The sequence below is a fragment of the Dipodomys merriami genome, unplaced genomic scaffold, assembly GCF_024711535.1.
Source record: "Dipodomys merriami isolate MVZ:Mamm:240054 unplaced genomic scaffold, mDipMer1.0.p SCAF_12, whole genome shotgun sequence".
Classification (NCBI taxonomy): Eukaryota; Metazoa; Chordata; class Mammalia; order Rodentia; family Heteromyidae; genus Dipodomys; species Dipodomys merriami.
Genome location: NW_027202493.1, coordinates 973012 through 999089, shown reverse-complemented (window position 1 = coordinate 999089; position 26078 = coordinate 973012). Strand labels below are relative to the sequence as shown.

The 26078-nt window shown below is 39.3% G+C and overlaps 1 protein-coding gene across 1 annotated transcript in view; it reads left to right on the top strand.

Moving 5' to 3' along the window:
• Positions 1 to 26078, top strand: part of Hook3 (hook microtubule tethering protein 3) — a 152699-nt gene that overhangs the window by 20899 nt on the left and 105722 nt on the right. The gene's annotated exons all lie outside the window — the stretch shown is intronic.

Here is a 26078-nt window from a genome sequence, read left to right as displayed (position 1 = left end):
CTTCTTTCCATTTCTTGGAGTTAATTATGTTAAGCATTGTTCTATATGATCATAAGCACATAGCTATTGAGCCCTTGTGGCCTTCTAAGAATACCTTCCCTTTGGTCTCACTGTGAATGTTAGAGTCCTGTTTAATTTATCATATCCAAGTATAATTTTTTTGTTTTTACTATCCATTGTGTTTATTTATAGGCTCATTCTATATTTGTGTTTATCTATTGGTGCAGCCTATGTTTTTTTGGGTCTGACTTCACTTAATATAAAAATGTCCAAGTGTTTCCCTTTCCTTGCAAATGGGACAATATTCTCTCTAATGGAACCATATACACAATGGGTTGTTTATATATACCACATTGATCCATTTATCCACTGAGGGGCATCTGGGTTGATTCCATATCTTGGTTATAGTAAACAATGCTGCAGTGAATATGGTTGTGCTGATGGCTTTAATGTGGTCTGCTTTGTGGTCAAATGCCTAGGATTGGGATTGCTGGGTCCTAGAGAGGCTCTATTTTTAGTCTTTTGAGGAACCCCCTTACTGCTTTCCACAGTGGTTGAACAAGATTACATTCCCACCAGCAGTGTAGTAGCATTTCCTTTGGGGCACATCCCCACCAGTATCTGTTACTATTAGTTTTCTTGATAATGGCATTCTACCTGGGGTGAGATGGAATCTCAATGTTGTTTAGATTTTTGTTTCTTTTATAGCTAGAGATGTTGAACATCTATCTGTGTCTATTGGCCATTGTTATGTCTTCTGAGAAGTGTCTCTTTAAGTCCTTAGCCCATTATTAATTGGGTTGTTATTTTGGGGTTTGTGGGGGGGGTTGATTTGTTTGTTTGTTTTGGTTGGTCATGGAGTTTGAACTTGGCCTGCGCGTTGTCCCTGAGTTCTTCAGCTCAAAGTGAGCGCTCTACCACTTGAGCCACTTCCAATTTTCTGGTGGTTAGTTGGAGATAAGAGTCTCACAGACTTTCCTGCCTACCTGGGCTGGCTTTAAACCTCAATCCTCAGATCTCAGCCTTTTGAGCAGCTAGGATTACAGGTGTGAGTCACTAACACCAGCTTGGATTGTTGTTTTATTTGAGAATTTGTTTTGTGGGGTTTAATTTTTTGAGCTCTCTCTATATTTTAGATATGAGGCCCATGTCTGATTCATAGCTAGTAAAGATCCCTTATTCTCTTAGCTTTCTATTTATCTTACTAGCTATGCCTTTTGCTATGAAGAAACTCTTCAGTTTGATATAAGCCCATTTAGTTTTTCTTTGATTTGTTGTGATTCTGAATCTTAGGAAGTTTCAACCTCTGCCAAGGAGCCTTCCCCATCCCTTCCTGTAATATCTGAACTTACATTGCAGTATCAATCCATTTGGAATTGATTCTGGTTCAAAGTGATATATAGGGATCTAGCTTCAGTTTAGGGTTTACTCTTGGTGGTATACATTCTTGGGCTTTAACAAGTTTAACTCATATAATATACTGTAGTACAAATTAGTTCCCGACCCCACATAACCTCATATTCTGCCAATTCATCATCCAACTCAGACCCTTGGCACCTGTTCTTTTTACTTTTCTTCATAGTTTTACCTTTTTCAGAATGCTACTTAGTTCGAATAACTCAGTCTGCATCATTTTTAGATTGGCTTTCAATTGGAATAGACATTTAAGGTTTCTCCTTTTTTTTGTAGTCATAACTTCTGAGATGAAATTGATATGCAGTAAATAGCTCTTCCTGCCTTTTCTTCCTTCCCTCATTCTTCATTTATTTTGGTGCTTGCTCAGTGTATGTTCTACCATCAAGCCACACCTACAGTCTCAACTTGCACATTTTTGAATGTGCAATTTGATCAATTTTGACCTATGTCTATGCCCTTAACTACCAATCAGTTAAGATAATAAATGTTTCCATCACTTCCAAGATTGTCTTTGTAGCCCTTTGTTATCATCCATCCTTTCATTGCCACACAATTCCTTCTTTAAACACCTTACTGAATGACTAAAGATTAATTTACATCTTCTAGAATTCTATATTAATAGATTCTCATAGTGCATCTTTTGATGAAGTAGATCTTTCTTATGCAAGGTAATTATTTTGAGAATCACTCATGTTCTTACCTTTATTAATAGTTCATACATATCATGGATGGTATAGCACTTATTCATCATCCATTTTTCAGTGAACATGTGGGTTTTCTAGTTTGATGGTGTTTACAAATATTGCTGCTGTAAACATTAATATACAAGCCTTTATAGAAACATAATTTCCTTTCCCTTGGTTAAATTCTTCCTAGGAATCGGATATATTACTATTAGCAGTTTATGAGAGTTCCTATTGCTTCATGTCTCATTGATACTTGCTAAGGTCGTTTTAATTTAATCATGGCTATTTAGTGGTTTTAATATTTCATTTCTATAATAAATACTACCGAGAATACTCTTATGTATCATATATATATATATATATATACATACACACACATATATAATCTTCTATGGTGACGTGTTTACTATAATTTTGTGTGTGTGTGTGTGTGTCGGTTGTGGGGCTCTGGGCCTGGGTGCTGTCCCTCAGCCCTTCAGCTCAAGGCTAGTGCTCTACCACTTGAGCCACAGTGCCACTTCCATCTTTTTCTGCTTATGTGGTGATGAGGAATCAAACCCAGTGCCTTATGCCTGCAAGGCAAGCATTCTACCACTGAGCCACGTTCCCAGCCCCTACTGTAATCTTTTGTCCTGTATGGATTTAGAATTTATATTAATACAAATTCTTTGTCAGATGTGATGTACATTTAAAAATATTTTTTTCCTAGGTTGAATGTGGTCACTGTGAGGCAGAGATCCACACATTCACAGTTCAAGGTCAGCCTGGGATGATAACCTGATCATAGGCAGTGCATGCCTATGATCCTAGCTATTGGGGAAGCCATTTGGAGATGGCAATCTAAGTCAAGATCTGGATAAGAAAAGCTAAAGTAGAAATCTGACAAGTTGATGGGTGCTAGTGGCACACACCTGTAATATTAGCAACTCAGGAGGCTGATATCTGAGGATCATAGTTCAAAGCCAGCCTGGGTGAAAAACCCATAATACAACATTGTATTAAAAACCCATAATACAACATAATACAAAAAACATAATACAACTTTGTCTTTTTGAGTTCACTGGTGTCCTTTTTTTGACAAGTAAAAATTACTGTTTAATTTTACTGTTGTATATGTAAGAATCCTTCACAGCCATCCCTGGGAACCACACAGAGGCAGGCAGGCACAGGAGAAAGATAATTAAAGGTTTATTAAGAGGCCATATCTCCCCCAGAGAGGGAGAACATGGTGTCTGCCCCTGTCCAGGTGGCACACAGGTCTGGGGAGAAAGTGAGGGCCGAAGTGAGTTAAGTGTGTGCAGGGTAGGTCTGGGTGGGGAGAGGAAGTGACTATTTGTATAGCGGGAACTCTAGCTCAGGTCTGGGTGGAGCTGAGAAACAAAGGTGGGGATAATACTATCTTTATCATCCAAACTTGTTGCCACGTACCTGTAGTTCCAGAACTAGGGAGACCAAGATAGGAGATTTATGATTTGGAGGCCTGGCCTGGGATAAAGAGATAGAGATAGGGAGGAAGAAAACCTGGTCTCAAAAACCAACCAGAAAAAGAACAGAAATTATTTACTAAACCCAGTCACTAAGATTTTTTGAGTTTGACTTTGAGTTTCATTTCAGTTTGAGTTTCATTACTTATACTTATGGTTGTGATAGATGTTGAATTTAATTTTTGACTATGATAGGAAGTGTATGGATAATTAAGCATATGTTGCTTAAGAAATATTGGAATGATTATTTTCAAGTCTTTTGGTTGTATTAAACTGCTTAACTATTGGACAGTCTCAGTGAAATTTGTTTATTTAAATACTTTCCAATAATAGGTAAATACTTGTCTTTTGCAAGTACATTAAAAAATACCATTGAGTCAGGTGCCAGTGGCTCATGTCTATAATCCTAGCTACTCAGGAGACTGAGATCTGGGGGTCATGGTTCAAAGCCAGTCAGAGCAGAAAGACTGAGACTGTTATCTCCTGTTAACCACTAAAAAGCTGGAAGTAGAGCTCTGGCTCAAAGTGGTAGAGTACTAGCCTTGAGCAAAATAGCTCAAGGTCAGAGCCCCAACCAACCTGAATTCAAGCCCCAGGGCAGACACACAAACACACACATACACACAAATACAAGTGACAATTCTTTTTGCCTTTTTAGAGTCCACTCACTTAATCTTATCTAAACTTACATTTGTGGGATTTGCTATTTTGATTTGAAGAAAGTTTATATTAGACTGTAAAAAATTTGCAAAGCAGCATTCACTTCAGTGGGTACACCAGATTTTAGGAGAGCACATTGACTGTTTATGGTATGAAATCTAATTTTTGGTGAACATACAATGCATGTCTAGGAACGGTCAACTGATTCAACTTAAGCTACTGCCGTCTTACTCTAGAAAAAAATTGTTTCCCCCCCAATAACAGTGCCTCTATGGGCTTCACAAACAATGGCTACTTCTCTTAAACACTATACCATCTGTAGCTTCCTATAGCTTTTCAGCATGCCATCTAGACCACCTCCCATCATTTTCTCAAAAATCCTAAAATTTTGAATACAGCTTTATCTACTACCTTTATTGTTACATTTTCAAACATTTTGGATGCTCATTCTTAGAATTCCCAATGCTACTCATGTCTAAATTCCTAGTGATTTAAATAGGTACATACATATTTATGAATTCTTTCACATTTTTGCTTATTTTTCTGCCAATTTTGAGGCCTCTTATTCAGCTATCTTGCTCACAGCTGGTGCTCTACAACTTAAGCTATGCATTTTAAAAAATTAATATTTTATTGTTATTAAGGTGTTGTACAGAGGGGTTACTATTTCATAAGCCAGGTAATAAGTACATTTCTTTTATTGGACAATGTCATCCCTTCTTCTACTTTCCCCCAATTTGTCCTCTTTATCCCTGTCCACAAGTTACATAGTTCATTTAAGCTATGCATTTTGCTGATTAATTGGAGATGAAGTTTTTCAGACTTCTTCCCCTGGGGTTGACTTTCAACAGTGATCATTCATTCAGGTTTCAGCCTTCTGAGTGGCTAGGATCACAGGCATGAGGCACCAGTACCCAGCTGCCCACCAGTTTCTTTAACCCTTCTTTATCTTGTCTATCACCTTATCTTCAGCAACTGGTTTTCATAGTCATGCTCTATACTTGTAGCTGCAAATAATATATAATTCTTCCATAAGTTTAGTTTTCTGTTTACCATAATCTTATTACTACTTTCTGTCTTTCCATCTCCCATGTTTTGGAACTCCAATACTTTTTTTTTTTATAATTATCTTTAAGTGTTAGGTAAATTAAATTGGCAGCCAAGGAAAGAGAGCAGCACGTGGTATTTAGGCAGAGGAAAGATTTATTAGCAGTCTGTCTCTGGTCAAGTTGGAAGCCCACCAAGCAGGAATAAAAAAGGGTTGAACCACAGCCAGGCCACTACTTACCAAGGCCAGGGGCGGAAGAAGGTGTGGCCACACCAGATGCAGATGTGACCTCAGGGAGGGGGAGTAACTGCCTTCAAGTATGTAGGTTACCTAGGTGACATAGGTACTGGGCGAAGACTTAACCAAAAGGAGGGAGGAATCTGCTCTGCCTTCCCAGGGTGGACCTTACATTAAGTATTGTATAAAGGGGTTTCAAGTCAACATGTCTTTTTTTTTTTTTTTTTTTTGTCATGAGACTTGAACTCAGGACCTGGGTACTGTCCCTGCACTTTATTGCTGAAGGCTAGCACTCTACCACTTTAAGCCTCAGAGTCATTTCTAGTTTTCTGGAGATACTCACAGACTCCTGCCCAATCTGGCCTTGAACGATGATCCTCAGATCTCAGCCTCCTGAGTAACTAGGATTACAGGCATGAGCTACTGGTGCCCAGCTTCAACATGTCATTTTGTAAATGAATCTTTTTATTTTATTTTATTTTATTGTAAAGATTTTGTATGGAGGGGTTACATTTTCATGAGTAAGGTACATTTCTCATTGAACATTGTTATCCACTCCATTGTTGTTCTCCCACTATCCTTTCCCTCCCCCAGCTTCTCCCCACACACAAGAAGTTGTAAAGTTCATTTCTGACATAGTATCCTGTATCATTGTTGCCATGGGTCATCTTTTGTACTTCTTTCAGCATTTTGTTATTTCTCTTCCCTTCCCCCAATCAGAAAAATGCATATACAAGATGGAGGGTACCAGAATCAAAGACAGAGATTGTCTGGGATAACCCAATGGAAAAAAGAAAAATGAAATAAAATAAGAAAGAACTAGATACAGTACATTGGCGACATCAGGGTTGACAACTTAAAAAAAAGATCTGTTGTTTCCATGTCTTGAAGTTCATTTCAGTTAGCATCATTTTGTATGGTCATATGTTCATAGCTATTGAGCTATTATGACTCTCTTATCAGGACTAATTTAGGCATATACTAATCATTGCACATGAGGGAAACCATAGAGCCTATGTTTCTTTGGTCTGGTTTACTTCACTTAATATGATTTTTTTACAAGTCTTTCCATTTCCTAACAATGGGGCAATGTCATTCTTTCTGATGGAGGCATAGAATTCCATTGTGCGTACGCGCGCGCACACACACACACACACACACAAACACTCTCTCTCTCTCTCTCTCTCTCTCTCTCTCTCTCTCTCCACATTTTCTTGATCCACTCATCTACTGAGGGGCATCTGGGTTGGTTCCATATCTTACCTATGGTAAATAATGCTGCAGTGAACAAGTTCTGCTGGTAGCTTTAGTGTGGCCTAGTTTGAGATCATTTGGACAAATGCCCAGGAGTGGGATTACTAGAACATAGGGGAGTTCTATATTTAGTCTTTTGAGGAACTTCCACAGTACCTTCCAGAGTGGTTGAACCAGCTTATATTCCCACCAACAGTGTCCCTTTTGGCCACATCCCCGCCAGCATCTGTTATTATTTGTTTTCTTGATAATGGCCATTCTAATTGGGGAGAAATGGAATCTTAATGTTGTTTTGATTTGCATTTCTTTTATGGCCAGTGATGCTGAGCTTTTCTTCATGTGTCTATTAGCCATTCTTATTTCCTTTCCAGAGACATCTCTTTAATTCTTTAGTCCACTTATTAATTGGGTGGTTGTTTCTTTGGGGATTTGTTATTGGGGGCGTTAATTTTTTTTTGTTGTTTTGTTTTTTTGTCGGTCGTGGGGCTTGAACTCTGGGCCTGGGCACTGTCCCTCAGCTCTTCAGCTCAAGGCGAGCGCTCTACCACTTGAGCTACAGCGCCACTTCCGGTTTTCTGGTGGTTTATTGGAGATAGGAGTCTCACAGTCTCTCCTGCCCAGGCTGGCTTTGAACCACGATCCTCAGATCTCAGCCTCCTGAGTAGCTAGGATTACAGGCGTGAGCCACCAGCGCCCGGCTGGGGGCGTTAATTTTTTGAGCTCTAGGTATATTTTTGATATGAGACCCTTGTCTGTTGTATAGCTAGTGAAGATCTTCTCCCAATCTGTGGGCTTTTTATTTATCTTGTTAACTATGTCCTTTGCCGTGCAGAAGCTCTGCAGTTTAATGCAATCCCATTTATCCAGACTTTCTTTGATTTGCTGAGTTTCTGGATCTTTATTTAGGAAGTTTTGTCCTGTGCCAAGGAGCCCTAGTGTATCTCCTATCACTTCCTATAATTATTTCAGGGTCTCTGCTTTTACCTCAAGGTCTTTGTTCCATTTGGAGTAGCCAATTCTGCCAGCAACATTTGTTGGAGAGACTTTCTTCCATCTGATAATTTTAGATCCCTTATCAAAGATTAGGTGGTCAAAAAAAAAAAGATTAGGTGGTCATAGCTCTGTGGGATCATGTCTGGGTCTTCAGTTCTGTTCCATTGGTCCTCATGCCTGTATGCCTGTTCATGTGCCAGTTTTTATAACTACAGCTTTATAATAGAGTTTGAAGTTTGGTATTGATATTCCTATAGCACTGTTCTTCCTGCTAAGTACTGTTTTTGCTATTCGAGGTCTTCTGTTGTTCCATATGAATTTTTGGATTGTTTCTTCTATAAATAAATACGATGAATCTTGATCAGTATCACTCCTTTCATTTTTCTCTTCCATCTCCCACCCCCACCCATCTCTCCCAAGTTATCTGGTTTCTGTTTTCATATATGTACATTGAGTATTATGACAGTATTTACCCACCCTTCCTATTTCCATTTGGCTGCCTCTCCTTTGTACAAGGAAACACACTTCAGTTTCTGGTATTTTGTTAAACTACATTGTTATACCATTAGAATCCTCCCTGTGTTTAATAACTGTAGTCAGTTTGTTGGTGTGTATATGTATATACCCCTAAATGTTTTTATGTATGTTTATAATTTAGATATAACTTCTGCATGTGAGTTTTGTCTATTCTTATAGTACTGACCTTCACCTTCTTGCTGTTCATCTTACTCAACCAAAAGTCCTTGGTCTGTGATAATTACTCCCTGTACATAGTATACTCTTTCAACTCTTTGATTTATTTGTGTTTGCTTTGCAAAACCAAAGCTTTGGTTAAATTTAATTTTTTTCCCTTTTTTCTTCTCACCAATGCAACTGAAACTGGCTAGAAGACAATATATTGATGGATTTCAGTTTTTTAAGTGTTTTATTTTTTATTGTGAAAATACCATACAGAAAGGTTACAATTACATGGGCAAGATAATGAGTACATTTCTTATCAAGCATTGTTGCCTCCTCCTTTGTTTCCCCTTCCCATCCCTTCCCATCTTCCCCCCCTCTCCCCACTCCTCTACTGCTCTTATAGATGACTGCCTTACTCTTTCTTTTTTTTGGGGGGGGGTCCAGTTGTGGGGCCTGAACTCTGGGCCTGGGCGCTGTCCCTCAGCTCTTCAGCTCAAGGCTAGTGCTCTACCACTTGAGTCACAGCGCCACTTCCGGCTTTTTTCTTTTTTGCTTATGTGGTACTGAGGAATCGAACTCAGGGCCTCATGCATGCAAGGCAAGCACTCTACCACTGAGCCACCTTCCCAGCCCTGCCTTACTTTCTTAAAACCTCTAGTCCTACTTCTCTTATCTTGGTCCTCTGATCACCTTATAGAATAGGATACATCCACATTGTATATTAGATCTTCCTGTCTCTTACCTACTCAAAACAATCACTTTACTCATTCTTCCGTTTGCTAAGCCATCAGTTTTACTTTCTCTATTGGATTATTAGTGTTTTTGTATGTGTGCTAGTCCTGGGGCCTGAACTGAGGGCCTGGGCACTGTGCTTAGCTCCTTTTGTTCAAATCTAGCACTCTACTGTTTAAGTCAGAGCTCCACTTCTGGTTTCTTAGGGGTAGTTTATTGGAGAAAAGACAAACTCTCTCTCTCTCTCTCTCTCTCTCTCTCTCTCTCTCTCTCTCTCTCTCTCTCTCTCTCTCTCTCTCTCCCTCTCTCCCTCTCTCCTCCCCTCTCCCTCTCTCTCTCCCTCTCTCTCTCATAGACCTTCCTGCTCAGGCTGGCTTTAGATCCTCAAACCTCAGCCTACTAAGATGTGAGCCACCAGCACCAGACTGGATCATTAGTATTTTTCAAAATACACAACACCTTTGTTAGACTTTATTCCATTTCTCTTCCTTTTTGCAACAGAACTCCTTTAAAGGTTAGTCTGTACCCAACTGTCTAGTTCTTTTTCTCCTACTCTTTTAAATTAACTTTAAACAGGATTTTCTTTACACCATTGGATTAAAATAACATTTATCAGGGCTATATATTAGCTATATATTGCTAATTTTTATATTCCATTCTCAGTTCTTAACCTACCAGTATCAGTTGTGTTTATTATCTCTCTGTAACACTTTTCTAAATTTTAGCTTCCTGGGGACCAGGTGTGCTGGCACATACCTGTAATCCCAGCACTAGGGAAGCTGAAGCAGAAAGATTCAGAGTTTGATTCCAACACTGGCCACATAGTGAGACCCTGTCTCCAGACAAGTTAATTAATAATTTATTAACTGCTAAATATCAAATTTAATACTAACCTAAGATCAAATAGCTTCTAGGATACTTGAGTGATTTTTTTTTTGGTTCATATTTATTAGTCTTCTACATTTTGTCCTATTTTCCTCAGAATAAGAGCTCTACTAACTTACTGTAATGTGATGGGCCACTTTGGTGACCCTTACCAAAGTGGCTTCCTTGCTCATTGACTTGCCCATTGGGCATCTCCTACCTTGGACTTTTGGATGTCCTTTTCTTGTTTTCACTACATTTGTCCATTTCTTAGTTTTGCCTGCTCTGACCACCCTATTTAATATTGCCTCCACTCATTATATTTGTTGCTGTTACTGATCCTGGGGTTAAAACTCAGAGTCTGAGTGCTGTCCCTGTGCTTTGTGCTCAAAGTTAGTGCTCTTGGAACCACAGTTCCACTTCTGTCTTTTTTAGGGCAGTTAATTGTAGATAAGAGTCTCCTGTACTTTCTGCCTAGTCTGGTTTTGGACCGTTATCCTTAAATCTCAGCCTCCTGAGTAGATAGCATTACAGACATGAGCTATTAGCTCCTGAATTGCTTCCACTCTTGTATTTCTTTATTTATTTCTTATTTTTTTATTTTTTGGTCTGTTGTGGGGCCTGAACTCTGGGCCTGGGCACTGTCCCTCAGCTCTTCAGCTCAAGGCTAAGCGCTCTACCACTTGAGCCACAGTTCCACTTCCAGCTTTTTCTGTTTTTGTTTTTTTGGGGGGTCCGGTTGTGGGGCCTGAACTCTAGGCCTAGGCACTGTCACTCAGCTCTCCAGCTCAAGGCTAGCACTCTACCACTTCAGTCACAACGCCACTTCCAGCTTTTTTCTTTTTGCTTATGTGGTGCTGAGGAATCAAACCCAGGGCCTCATGCATGCAAAGCAAGCACTCTACCACTGATCCAACTTCCTAGCCCCGACTTCCAGCTTTTTCTTCATATGTGGTACTGAGGAATCAAATCCAGGGCCTTATACATGCAAGGCAAGCACTCTACCACTGAGCCAACTTCCCAGCTCTTTTACTTATTTATTTATTTATTTATTTATTTATTTATTTATTTATTTATTTATTTATTTATTTATTTATTGTCAGTCATGGGGCTTGAACTCTGGGCCTGGGTGCTGTCTCTGTGCTTTTCAACTCAAGGAGAGTACTCTACCACTTGAGCCACAGCGCTCTGTTTTCTGGTGGTTAATTGAAGATAAGAGTCTCATGGACTTTTTTGTCCAGCTGGCTTTGAACCACTAGGATTATAGGCCTGAGCCACCAGTGCCCGGCCCACTCTTATATTTCATAATTCCTCTGTCCTGTTCTATGAATATACAGAAAATATTTGTTTAATAAATAAATGTGAATTATACAGTTGACTTTTTGGGGGGGAGGGGGTCCAGTTGTGGGGCCTGAACTCTGGGCCTGGGCGCTGTCCCTCAGCTCTTCAGCTCAAGGCTAGCACTCTACCACTTGAGCCACAGCACCAATTCCAGCTTTTTTCTTTTTGCTTATGTGGTGCTGAGGAATCGAACCCAGGGCCTCATGCACGCAAGGCAAGCGCTCTACCACTGAGCTACCTTCCCAGCCCCTACAGTTGACTTTTAAATTAAAAGAAAGCAACTTTATCTTCTTTTAGCCTTTGTCTTCAAAAACTACTACTGATTTTGCATTAGTTTTATTATTATTATAAAAGTGATATACAGAGGGCTTATAGTTTCATAAGTCAGGTAATTAGTAGTTTTTTTTTTGGACAATATCACCCCTTCCTTTGTTCTTTCACAGTTTTTCCCTCTCATCCCTATCCACAAGTTGTATTTTCAACATAGTGTCTAATGAGGACTACTGATCCATTAGCAGTTTTATGAATGGCAATGAGATATCTTTTTTTTTTTTTTTTTTGCCAGTCATGGGGCCTGAACTCTGGACCTGGGCACTGTCCCTCAGCTCTTCAGCTCAAGGCTAGCACTCTACCACTTGAGCTATAGTGCCACTTCCTGCTTTTTCTGCTTATGTGGTGCTGAGGAATTGAACCTAGCGCCTCATACATGCAAAGCAAGCACTCTACCACTGAGCCACCTTCCCATTCCAAATTTTAAATTTCATTTCTTTTTATTTTTTGCTGGTCTGAGATATATTTTTAGTTGGTTCAATTCTGATACTAATTCTGATACTGAAATAACAGGCCTTGGAAGTCAAAGGCAAGGCCCTTCAATTCTGAGTTAGTGCAGACCTGTCTAGTTAAAGTCAAGGACTCAACCTCATATGATATAGTTCAAATGTTAGCTGGAAGTGGAATCCATAGTCTACCCATTACTTTCATGTAGCCAGTTACCAATTCAGAGAATGGTTCAGAGAACTCAAGAAATCACTATACAGTTAAAAAAAAAAATTGTTTTTCTGAGGAATCGAACCCAGGGCCTCATGCATGCAAGGCAAGCGCTCTACCACTGAGCCACCTTCCCAGCCCCTATACAGTTAAATTTTTATTGTAAAGGGCCCAAGTCAGGAAGAACCAAGTGGAAAGATTCATAGGGCAAACAAGCAAGGTGTGAAATTGAGAGCTCAGAGCTTCCTGGGCACACCCACTTCCTGGTACTTCATTGTTGTCATCAACCTTGGAAGTCCTTAGAATCATGTTGTTTATTATTTTTCAAGTGTTATCAATCAGGTGTGGTAAAATTATCAGTCTTTTTTTTTTTTTTTTTTTTTTTTGTAAAATTATCAGTCTTGTGATTGAACAGATGTTGTGGTTAGGACTGAAACTTCCAACCTCTAATCATGTGATAATTCCTCTGGGATCAGCACCAATTCTGAAGCTATTATGAACTGCCTCATTAACATAAACTCTGGACTGATCAGAGGGGATCTTCATTAATTTCAGGATACTCCTATCAGGAACTTCCATTGGTTTTAGGAGATCAAGCCAGGAACCAATTGCACAGACATATATATGTATTACACATATATTATATACATATATATATATAGATTTGTACATATATATTTATGTACATACACAAATCTATACTTACATATGTATTTTTATGATATAGCCAAATGTTAATTAAGAATAAAGAAGTAGCTGGTTGTGTATCTAAGTGCTCTCACTTTTTGTTTTCAGCTCTTAGGAAAGGTTGAGAGATAAAATACATCAGACCAAGTGAGATAAAATGAAAGTTAAGCTGTAGACATTAGTGGACTACCTCATAAATGGGTACTTTGATTTTTATTGTACCCTAAGTTGTCCTTGATTTAGCATCAATTCTTTATATGCCTGTATTGCTTATTTTGATTCAGTGGGGACTAAGCATAATTTGTCTGTTTCTCCTATTTTCAATATGGATATGAAGTTTGTTATAGTGAATTGTATAATACATATTTAGTAGTAAGGGATGAATATAATTACTTTAGTAGTCAAAAGACATTAGGAAATGGTCACTCGTAATGTCAAACAACAAAATTGTAACAAACTTAGCTTAATGTTTTATTTGATTCTAGGATTGGCAACACCAAAATAATATTCCTGTGTTGTGACATTGATCAAGATGGATTGTATTTATATACTGACAGGTTGAATTGAAACCCTTTTATACAAGTACTTAAAGATAATGATAAAAATAACAGTATTCCAGCGAGCCAAATAGAAGAGCTGAAGAAAGTAGAAACAGAACGGAAAGCTTTTCAGTCATTTCAAGATAGTTTTCTTCTCTAAAAGTTAAAACAGAGGATACTTCCTTGTTATGCTGGCAAAACTGGTTATTATCTATCATATTTCAGAAAGCTCAAAGGTTAAATAACTTAATTGTGGCTAATTTCAGCTGATAAGATGGGTTTTAGTTTGGGCCTTTTGCAAGCAAGCACTTGGTCCAAACTAATGGCCTCACATAAATTTTATCTAACATTTAGAATCAGCACATCTATAAATTAACTGAAAGTTTATTAGTTGTCTTACCATTTTTCTAGACAATGGGACCAGAATACATATTGTTTTGCATTCCATATTAATTTAGGATAGGCTCATAAGAATATTCTAATTTTTAGCCAACATTGGTGGCTCACGCATGTAATCTTAGCTACTTAGGAGTCTAAGATCTGAAGTTCATGATTAGGAGTCTAAGATCTGAAGTTCGTGAAGCCACCGGGCAAGGAAGTATGTGAAACTCTTACTGCCAATTAACCACAAAAGAGCTGAGACTGGAGCTGTGGCTCAAGTGGTACAGCACCAGCCTTGGGTGAAAAAACTAAGGAACAGTGTCCAAGTGCTGAATTCAAGCCCCAAGCACCTCCACTGGCACCAGAAAAAAAAAAAAAAAGAATATTACAATCTAACAATAGAATTTTGTTTTTTTTTTTTGTTATAGGCTTTTCCTTTATCTTAAGCTATGACTTTTATATAAGTATAAATATAAATTTTGTATTTTCGTTTTGTTTGGTTATTTTGGATAGGGCACAAGAATAAGCTAAAAATAGCTGTTACTTTTGATTAACCTAACTAGCAAAATGATCTATTGTTATTTATATCCCTGCAGAATTATAATCTATTAAAGAGTTTGGGGCTGGGTACTGGTTACTCAAACTTGTAATCCTAGCTACTCAGAAGGCTAAGTAAGGGGCTGGGAAGGTGGCTCAGTGGTAGAGCGCTTGCCTTGCATGCTTGAGGCCCTGGGTTCGATTCCTCAGCTACCACATAAGCAAAAAGAAAAAAGCTGGAAGTGACGCTGTGGCTCAGGTAGTAGAGTGCTAGCCTTGAGCTGAAGAGCTGAGGGACAGCGCCCAGGCCCAGAGTTCAGGCCCATGACCGGACCCCCCCCAAAAAAAAAAGAAGGCTAAGTAAGACCTGAAAGATTACAGCTCGAGGCTGTATATGGAGTTATTGTTAGAAAACATCACATTTTAAAAAGTTGATTATTGATATGTACTACCTAAGCAATAGACTGGAAGCTTGTTAGTTCTTTTTGTCTATGTGTGTACAGTTTAGGGGCTTGAATTTAGGGCCTGGGTACCATTACTGAATTTTTGTGCCCCTTAGCTACAGCTCCACATCTGTTTTTTGCTTGTTTGTTTGTTTGTTTGTTTTGTTTTGGTGGTTTCTTGGAGAAGAGAGTTTCTCAGACTTTTTTGCCCTGGTTGGTTTCAAATAGAGATCTTCAGTTGTCATCCTCCTGAGTAGCTAGGATTATAAGTGGGAGCCACCAGAGCCAGGCACAAAAGTTAATTCTTTTTTTTTGTTTTCTTTTTTTTGGGGGGGGGGGTCCGGTCATGAGGCCTGAATTCTGGGCCTGGGTGCTGTCCCTCAGCTCTTCAGCTCAAGGCTAGTACTCTACCACTTGAGCCACAGCACCACTTCCGGCTTTTTTCTTTTTGCTTATGTGGTGCTGAGGAATTGAACCCAGGGCCTCATGCATGCAAGGCAAGCGCTCTACCACTGAGCCACCTTCCCAGCCCAAAAGTTAATTCTTACCGAATGTTAAAATTCACTGGTGATACTGGTTCTCTTTACTCCCTTTCTGATTTATATTGTCGGTATTACAGGTTTTAAGCACTATTTAACATCACATCTTTCACCCAGCCTCTGCTGTACCCACCCCATTAGTGTGCCACTGAACTGGACAGGTATTACGCCCCTCAACCTTGTACCCATGTCTGATGCAAGAGTCTCTTTTTTTTTGGGTCCGGTAGTGGGGTCTGAACTCTGGGCCTGGGCGCTGTCCCTCAGCTCTTCAGCTCAAGGCTAGCACTCTACCACTTGAGCCACAGCGCCACTTCCGGCTTTTTTCTTTTTGCTTATGTGGTGCTGAGGAATCGAACCCAGGGCCTCAAGCATGCAAGGCAAGCGCTCTGCCACTGAGCCACCTCCCCAGCCCCAAGAGTCTCTCTTTTTTTTTTAATTTTTTATTGTGAAGATACTATACAGAGGGTTACAGTTACATGAGCAAGGTAATGAGTACACTTCCTATTGAGCATTGTTACCCCCTCCATTGTTTTCTCCCTACCATCCCTTCCCTCCCTACCTTCCCAGAGGTTCCTTTTTTTTTTTAATTGTGATTAAGTGATTACATAATTTCCCAAATTTCACAGTATTGTGGAATAATGATGCTCATTTAAAGTCACAAGTTCATTCTAGCTTTTCTGGAGCAAATTGTCTATAACATATAACGGTGTTCACATGTTATACACCATACATGTGATCAGCAGCATGGGGATATTTAGTAGTGGTTTGACCAGATGAGTGGGAGTTCTTTGTTTCTTAAGTCCTGTTAGTTTTGTCATATCACCTAACATTTTGGATTTAGCATCCACTTATCAGGGAGACCATGTACCGTTTGTCTCTTTGCTCTTGGCTTACCTTACTCAACATGATTCCTTCTAGCTCCATCCATTTCCCTGCAAATGCCATTATTTTGTCATTTCTAATGGCTGCATAATATTCCATTGTGTATAGATACCATAATTTTTGGATCCATTCATCTGTGATGGGGCATCTGGGTTATTTCCATATCCTAGCTATTTTGAACAGTGCTGCAATAAACATGGAGGTGCACGTGTCCTTGTATATTGGTTCCTGTTGTTCAGGGTAGATGCCTAGAAGTGGTATGACTGGGTTGTAAGGGAGGTCAATCTTTAGCTTTCTAAGGACCCTCCAGACTGCTTTCCAAAGTGGTTGTATAAGTGTACATTCCCACCAGCAGTGTAATAGGGTTCCCCTTTCTCCACATCCCCTCTAGCATTTGTCATTGGAAGAGTCTCTTATTAAAAAATAAGACCTTAGCTGGGCCCAGTGGTTGATTCATGACTGTAATCTACTCCGGAGGCTGAGATCTGAGGATCACAATTCCAAGCCAGCCTGGACAGATAGGTTCCTCTTTTCTTCTTTTTTTTTTTTTGTGCCACTTCCGGCTTTTTTCTTTTTGCTTATGTGGTGCTGAGGAATCAAACCCAGAGCCTCGAGCATGCAAGGCAAGCGCTCTACCACTGAGCCACCTTCCCAGCCCCAGATAGGTTCCTCTTATCTACAATTACACACACACACACACACACACACACACACACACACACACACACACACACACACACACACACACACACACACACACACACACACACACACACACACACACACACACACACACACACACACACACACACACACACACACACACACACACACACACACACACACACACACACACACACACACACACACACACACACACACACACACACCCGGAACTAGAGCTATGGCTCAAATGGTGGAGCACTAACCTTGAGGAAAAAATGCTCCAGGACTGGCACAAAGAAAAAGGATGAAGAAAAAAAAAAGGTAAGACTTTGCTGGGGACATTTAAGTAACGGCTAGACAACTGCTTTTGTAGAACAGAAAGGAAACTCATTAAAAAGTTGACGAATAAACATACCAAAAGCATATGGCTGTACACATGCCAGAATCTGATCAAATTAACCGTTTAAAGAATTCATTGAAACTTACAATAAACTTACAGAAACTTGCTTTTTGGACTGTGTTAAAGACTTTACAACAAAAGAAGTAAAACCTGAAGAGATCATCTGTTCAGAACATTACTTAGAAAAATATTTTTAAATGACATAAAACTGAAAGCCACAATAGTTTTGTACATATGATTATATCAAATGATGCTTATGGAAATGAACTCCAAGAAATGGAAACAAGAGGGTTTTTTTTTTATTTCACTTGTTTTTTCCTTTTTCTTTTTCTGTGTTTCTCCTTTTGTCACTTTTTTATTTATTTACCTTTTGTCTTGTATGTAAGTTTATGTGATTTGGGCAAGGTTAGGGGAAGCACAGGGACAGTGTCCTAACCCCAGACCCTGAGTTCAAGCTCGAGAACCAGCCAGTACAGACACACACTATCTAATATTAAGCAGAATAAAGCCTAGCAGCCAAAGCAGGACTCCTACTCCAATCATGGTAGAGAAGATTGCCAAAGATTTGTCTGAAGAATCCCCTCAAAGTAATATACACCATATTAATCAGCCTCTTGTCATGTTGCTTGGCAAATGGAAACTACTAGAGAAACAAAAGCACTGCTCCCCAGGAGTAATCAAAATAGATGGTCATTGTTCAGTGAAAATTGTAAGATGAAGTATTTATTGAGGTCTTAAGATCCAGCAACTTAGTCACTTTGATCAGAAAAATAAAACATTATTCCTTCATTTGTGACTGCAAATTTTAAAGCAAAATGTGTGTCCAATCATGTATGAGATAGAAAAAATGTGTTTAAGTAAAACAAATGTATCAAAACATTTAAGTATCACTTTTCACACAACTGAGAATCACTTCTGTGCCAGACACTGAAAATTGGGCAATGAACAGAAGATACCCTTAATTAATGTAGAGTATTATGTGTGTTGTTCTACTTGTTGACATAGTTTATAGAGATAATTAGCTGCAAGAACTCAGCATTGTTTACTAGAGCCAATTGTGTTGAATTCTACTGATTAATTTTTTACAAAAATGATTGTGCTCAACTTTGCTGCTTAACTGTGGTTAAAGGTAGAAATTTAATTTCTGAGTTTAATAGTCCTTAAACTATAAAAATAACAATACCATTCTTGCAATGCCTTTGTGAATGTGAAGTGCTTGACTCACTTTCTGGTGTGTATCCTGTGTTGTAATCTGGTGAACTTACCGGTGCTGTTTTTCTTGTCTACTCTTCTCAAGGTTTTGGAGTTTTCTTTGTTGTTTTTGTTATAATATACTCTTGCTTAGCTCTTTCAATCAGGGTTGGCACTCTACCACTTGAACCATATCTTCACTTCCTTTTATTTATATATTTTTTCGTTTTGTTTGGTTTGGTTTGGTTAGAGGTTCTGGAGTTTGAAATTAGGGCCTCATGATTAGTAAGGAGTGCTTTAAAGTCATGCCTCTAGCCTTATTGTCTGCTCTTCTTACTGAAGCTTGATATGATTCTGAGATTTTGATTTGATGATAGTGTGTGTGTGTGTGTGTGTGTGTGTGTGTGTGTGTGTGTATTTTGATTTGATGATAGTGTGTGTGTGTGTGTGTGTGTGTGTGTGTGTGTGTGTGTGTGTGTGTGTGTGTGTGTGTGTGTTGGTGCTTGAACTCCTATACTCTTGCCTGGCTTTTTTTCCCCCCACTCATAGCAGGCATTCTGCCCCACTTGAGTAACACTTCTTTTTCTTTTTGTGCCAGTCCTGGGGTTAGAACTCAGGGCCTGGGTGCTGTCCCTCATAATCTGTGCTCAAGGCTAGTGCTCTACCACTTTGAACAATAGTTCCATTTCTGGCTTTCTGATAGTTAATTAAAGATAAGAATCTCACTGACTTTCATACCCAGGCTTGCTTTGACCTGCAGTCTTCAGATCTACGTCTCCCAGGTAGATAGTATTATAGGCTTGAGCCACTGGTGCCTGTCCTTGAGTTAACACTTCTACTTCCAGCTTTTTGCTACCTAGTTTTAAGAATTTTGCCTGCCTGGGATAGTTTCAAACCTTCATCCTCAGATTTCAGTCTGAGTAGCTAGCATTACAAGTGTGAGCTAATCTGGTTGATTTGGTCATCTCTGTTACCCTTTTTATTTTATTTTATTTTATTTGGTTGTTTTTTTTGGGGGGGGGGGGGCGTCCAGTCGTTGAGCCTGAACTCTGGGCCTGGGCACTGTCCCTCAGCTCTTCAGCTCAAGGCTAGCACTCTACCACTTGAGCCACAGCGCCACGTCCGGCTTTTTTCTTTTTGCTTATGTGGTGCTGAGGAATCGAACCCAGGGCCTCATGCATGCAAGGCAAGCGCTCTACCACTGAGCCACCTTCCCAGCCCCTCCCCATTTTTAAAGAGTAGAAAAAGGAGGTATATTACATAGCACAGATATACCATGGAAAGAGGCAAAGTAAAGATTTCAACCAAACTTCCAAGGTAATGAGTCCTGCTTTTGAGAGGGGTTCCAGAGAAGTTGTTAACATTAACATCACCTTGGTCAGGTTAATAAGAATAAAGTCATTTGTTCCTGATGAGTGGTCTCTTCTTTGAGGTTTTGCTGCTCTATTTTCTCCACCTCTCCTTGTAAAGATGTTATCAAAGCTTCCTGTTTTTGGATTCCTAGGTAGCTAAAATGTGAATGATTTAGATTAAAGACAGATCAAAATGGAGGCACAGGTGCCAACTATACCCCAGGCTTAAAACCAGAGATGTCAAAAAGAAGACCTTGCAGAGAGTTGCTTGCAGGTTGGGCAGGAGTGGGTAGGAGCAGGCTAGAAAGTCAATTTAAGTGTCCATGTAGGTCAGATGGAAGCACTAGGTCCTCTCAGCTGCTTTTGGGATCACTATAGTTCCTTCAATGGTTTTCTGTAGGTTATATAAACTGAGGTTGTTTCATAGGTGCCCTTCGTGTTTTCATTTGGAGGCCTGGGAGAGGAATCTGCTTCTCAGCTCATTCAGGTTGTGGACAGAACCAGTTGCATGTTGCTGTGGGCCTGAGGTCCTTGTTTTCCTATGATTTTATAATTTTTTAAGGAATAAACTATCATGGCACTTGGTTTGAAATATTTTATTAAGGACTTAACATATTGTACTCATGAGTATTACTCTTAAATTGCAAATGAAACATTTTATGACCTTGGAGGTTTGATAGTATGTGATTTCTTAGACATTGTGTTGTGTTAATTAGCTTTCAATCTGAAAATACAACTTCTCAATGACAAAATACCTGAGAAAACAAAAGGAAGAAAGATTTATTATGGTTCAAGATTTCAGAGATTTCAGTCCATGGTCATCTTATGCATAACAGCATGATTGGGAAAGCATCGCAGAGCAAAGCTGCTTACCTCAGGGCGAGTAGGAAGCAGAGAGAGAACTGGGAAGGAGCTAGAGACAAAAAAAATTACTTCAAAGACAAATCCTCCAGTAACCTATTTTCTATTCCCAGTCTTATCTCCTAATAGCCCATTCAGGTAAGAACTCAACTCATTAATGGATTAAGCCATTGATAAAGTTAGCATCCTTATGATTCAGTGAGCTCTCAGTAATGTCATCAGTTGGGGAACAAGTTGGAACCTTCCAATACATGAGCCTTTTCAGGAAATACTTCATATTCAAACCATCACAACATTTTTTGAGGGGGTTAATGGTGGGGCTTGAACTCTGGGTCTGGACACTGTCCCTTAGCTCTTCAGCTCAAGGCTAGTGCTTTACCACTTGAGCTGTAGCACCACTTCTGGTTTTCCAGTGGTTAATTGGAGATAAGAGTCTCAAGGACTTTCCTGCCCAGGCTGGCTGTGAACTGGGATCCTCATATCTTGGCTTCCTGAGTAGCTAAGATTACAGGCGTGAGCCACTGGTGTCCAGCCCATCACAACATTTTTTTTTGGGGGGGGGGGTTGGTTGTGGGGCCTGAACTCTGGGCCTGGGCGCTGTCCCTCAGCTCTTCAGCTCAAGGCTAGCGCTCTACCACTTGAGCCACAGCGCCACTTCCGGCTTTTTTCTTTTTGCTTATGTGGTGCTGAGGAATTGAACCCAGGGCCTCATGCATGCAAGGCAAGCGCTCTACCACTGAGCCACCTTCCCAGCCCATCCCATCACAACATTTTAAAGCCCTTTTTTAAAGGGGATTTTCTAGTGAAATACAAATAACTTTTTAGCTGTATAAATCTGACTTGCCATCAGTTTGGTAAATTCAGTTCCTTAGATTTGAGTAATCCCTTTATTATTACAAATACTAGTACTTGAATCAAAACTGTGCCTTTTAGATAGTTTTAGTATAAGAAATAAACATTGCATATTTTCTAACATCTGAATTAATCTGTATATTCACTTGGCTTTTCCTGTGGATTTATTGTTGAAGCTGGACAGCCTGTCTTCATACTAATTACTTGAGCTGAAATGATGAAGACTGTGTATAGCCATTTCTAGCCTCAAATATGGAAAAACAGAAAAAAGGAGCCAGGTGCTTGTAGCTCATGCCTATAATCCTAGTTATTCAGGAGACTGAGATCTGAGGATCAGAGCTCTAAGCCCATTGGTGCAGACAAATCTGAGAGTCTCTTACCTCCAATTAACCAGCAGAAAAACCCAAGCGGAGGTGCTGAAGCACCAGCCTTGAGTGAAAACTAACAGAGAATATGAGGCCTCAGTACTAGCATGCGTGCACGCATATTCACACACACACACACAGTCAACAGAGAGAAAATGATGTGTATTAAAAAAGAATAAAGAATTTGCCTGGTTGTATAAGGTTACACAGATTGATTTTTTTCTTAAAAACATAAGGACCTTGACTGAAAACACTTTTAAATAAAAATAGATGGGTGGATATGGATATCCACAAGTAATTAATTTAATCTTTCCTTCAGCTATACACAAATAGACATAGGCCTAAATATAAGAGCTAAAAACTGCATAAAACTTAAAACAAGAGTAAATCTTAGTGACTTTGGAATTAGGGAAAAGTTTCTAGTGAAGACAGCTCACAGATGGGAAGAAAATATATATTTACATATAATCAAAGATGAGCTAATTTTCCAATGGCCAAATAATAGATTGTTTTCAAAGGAGTATGTACAGGTGGTTAATAAACACATGAATGTTTACTGTTACTAGCCATCAGTAAAATACAACTCACAATGAGCTATCACTTCATAATCATTAGAATGGCTGTAACTGAACAGATCAATAATACTGTTAACAAGGCTATAAAGAATTTGGAACCTATACACACTGTTGGAAGGGTTGCAAAATGGTACAGTTACTCTGGAAAACAGTTTGATTGTGCTTCAAATGTTAAACATTGCATCATTGTAAGGCTTAGTAATTCTACCTCTGGGAACGTAACTTTGAGGAAACATTTCTACACAAAAGATGGAGCAGAAGTGTCAAAGCATTATTGTTCATATTGGCCAAAAAGTGGAAACAACCCAAGTGTACCCCAGTTGATAAGTGGATCAATGTCAGGGATACTTTGTGGAAAGTGTATTTGTTAGACAACTTCACAAGTTGACAACTTGTCTAACAAATACACTTTCCAGGGCTGGGAAGGTGGCTCAGTGGTAGAGTACTTGCCTTGCATGCATGAGGCCCTGGGTTCGATTCCTCAGCACCACATAAGCAAAAAGAAAAACGCCGGAAGTGGCACTGTGGCTCAAGTGGTAGAACGCTAGCCTTGAGCTGAAGAGCTGAAGGACAGCACCCAGGCCCAGAGTTCAGGTCTCATGACCGGACCCTCCCCCCAAAAACAAATACACTTTCCACAAAGTACAACGTCACAGGTTACTTTGAATAAAAATTAAGACAATTTTTATATCACTATGCAATATAACCATATGGGATTACTGTCATATTTTCCATTGTTGAAGTTTTTGTGGTGTATAAATATATCCATAAAGAAATGAAGTAATTATTCAGCTAGGTGGAAGAAACCAGTCATAAAAGACAACATAGCATAGTTTTCATTTATACAAAATGTCTACCGCAGGCATATCTATTGAGAAAGAAGGTAGATTAGTGATATCTGGAACTTTTTTGAAAATATGCAAATTATCTGAGCTCAGATTTTGGTGATGGCTGTGAAGCTGAATATTGCATACAGAATTGCCTCATATACTCATAATGAGTAAAATATGTTATTTGAATTTATCCCAATAAAACTTTTAAAAGTTGATGGACATGCACTGCTGGCTCATGCCTATAATCCTTGCTGCCAAGGAAGGTGAAATCTAAGGAACTGCAGTTCAAAGACAGCTCAGAAAGGAAAGTCAACGAGACTTTACCAACACTTTACCAGTTGGAAGTGGAGGTGTGCCTCAAGTGATAGAGCATTAGCCTTGAGTGAAAAAAACTAAGGAACAACAACTAAGCCCTGAATGCTCAAAAGAACACATTAATATTCCTTTGTTACATAGTGATAAAACTCAAACTTTACAAATAACCAACTGATTTCTAGAGATAACTTAGTTGTAATTATTTGTTCATAATAATACTTGTTACCTAAATTAGTACATTTTTTCTTTTTTCATATTAAAGGTTGAAGGTGCCAAGTAGTGTGTTGCTTTATTTAATACTAATTTGAATAAACTTCAGTGCTGAGTGTTTTTTTTTTAAATCAGTTTGAGTTATAGTAAAAGTTGGAGTGAAGATTATTTTCCCCCAAACATATGTTTCATTGCCATTCTGGTTTTTGGTAGAGTAGAGACAACCGTGCCATTCAAAGGTCATGGACTCTGCACTTGCTTAGACTAGGACAAATGTTGGTGTTCTATCTTTGGCCTTTGATGCATAATTTATTAGGGCTTCAGTTTTAAATGAGACTCATTCTGAGTTTGAGAACATTTTTTCCCCTTAAACTGTGAGAAGTATTCCTAGCACTCGGGCTCCCATGGCTCTTAAATATAATCGGAGCTACTCAAGAGGCAGAGATAAGAGGATCATGGTTCAAAGCCAGCCCAGGCAGGAAAATGTGTTAACCAGCCAAAAATCTGGGAGTTGAGCTATTGCTCAAGTCGTAGCATTCTAATGACCAAAAAAGCTCAAAGACAGCATGTAGGCCCTGAATTCAAGCCCCGGAACTGACACAAAAATAAGTAAACAAGCACACAAAGAAATCAAGAGCAAATATATTTAGATTTTAGCCTGTTTTACCATATTTGTTCATACTACTCTAACTGGTGTCAGCTGAGTCTTACAGACTTTACTGCCTGAGCCTCAGGTCTTAACCTCCCAAGTAGCTATGATTACAGGCATGAATCATGATTGCCCAGCCTATTTGGATATTTATAACACCGTCCATGGGCCATACAAAATTGTGAATACAATCAGATGGGCTGCGGGCAGCCATAAGAACCAATGAAAGACATGTGTGTCTTCTTGTTTACTAAGTGATTTCTTGGGTCTTTTGCATCCCTGGACCAGATGTTCTCAATACTTCTAATGCCTAATAATGCAATTGAGAATATAGGTGCTCAGTTTGTATTATTTGTGCACGCATGCATGCACACACATACATGCACACACATATACTGCCAGTACTGGATCTTTAACTTAGGACCTAGGTGCTATCCCTTAGCATTTTCACTCGACTGTCACTGTACAATTTTAGCCACAGCCCTGGCTTTTTGCCTGCTACTTGGAAATAAAAATTTCAGACTTGGGGCTGGGAAGGTGGCTCAGTGGTAGAGTGCTTGCCTTGCATGCATGAGGCCCTGGGTTCAATTCCTTAGCACCACATAAGCAAAAAGAAAAAAGCCAGAAGTGGTGCTGTGGCTCAAGTGGTAGAGTGCTAGCCTTGAGCTGAAGAGCTGAGGGACAGTGCCCAGGCCTAGAGTTCAGGCCCCACGACCAGATCCCCCCCCCCAAAAAAAAAAAAAATTCAGACTTTTCTGCCTAAGCTTGGCTTTGAACTATAATCCTCTTAAGTAGTTAGGATTATAGGCTTGAGCCTCCAGTGCCCAATAGATAACATTATTTGAAGAAACCAAAATTGAGTAACATTATCGATGACCTGTTTTGTCTTTTAAAATGCTATCAACACATACATATACATATAAACGTATATCCATACAAGTGCATATAATATACAAAGAGCATGATAGCTATGGTACTATTTGGGGGATTAGGAAGAGGGAGAGAAGGAAAAAGAATGATGGAAGGTTAATAATATCAAAATACATTGTGTTCATACATGAAGATGACATAAGAAATCTTACTGGAAGCTATTAAACAGAAGTGTGGCAGAATGGGAAAAGAGAGAGTTAAAGTATAATATCAACAGGCAAAATACTGTGGTAATCCTGTGGTATTCTACTAGAAGAAAAAATGAATGATAGGAAAGTAAAACAAGCCCTGTTCGGAGATGGGTACCAGTGGGAGGGCCAACAGAGAGGTTGAATAAGACAAACATGATTGCAATAATTTATATACATATATGAAAATAGAACATCGAAAGCTACTGAAATGCCCCAAGAGGGGATGAGGGACAGTGAGGGAGAGTTATGGAGGGGGTAAGTTTGATTAGGATACATTTCATGAATCCATGTTAGTGA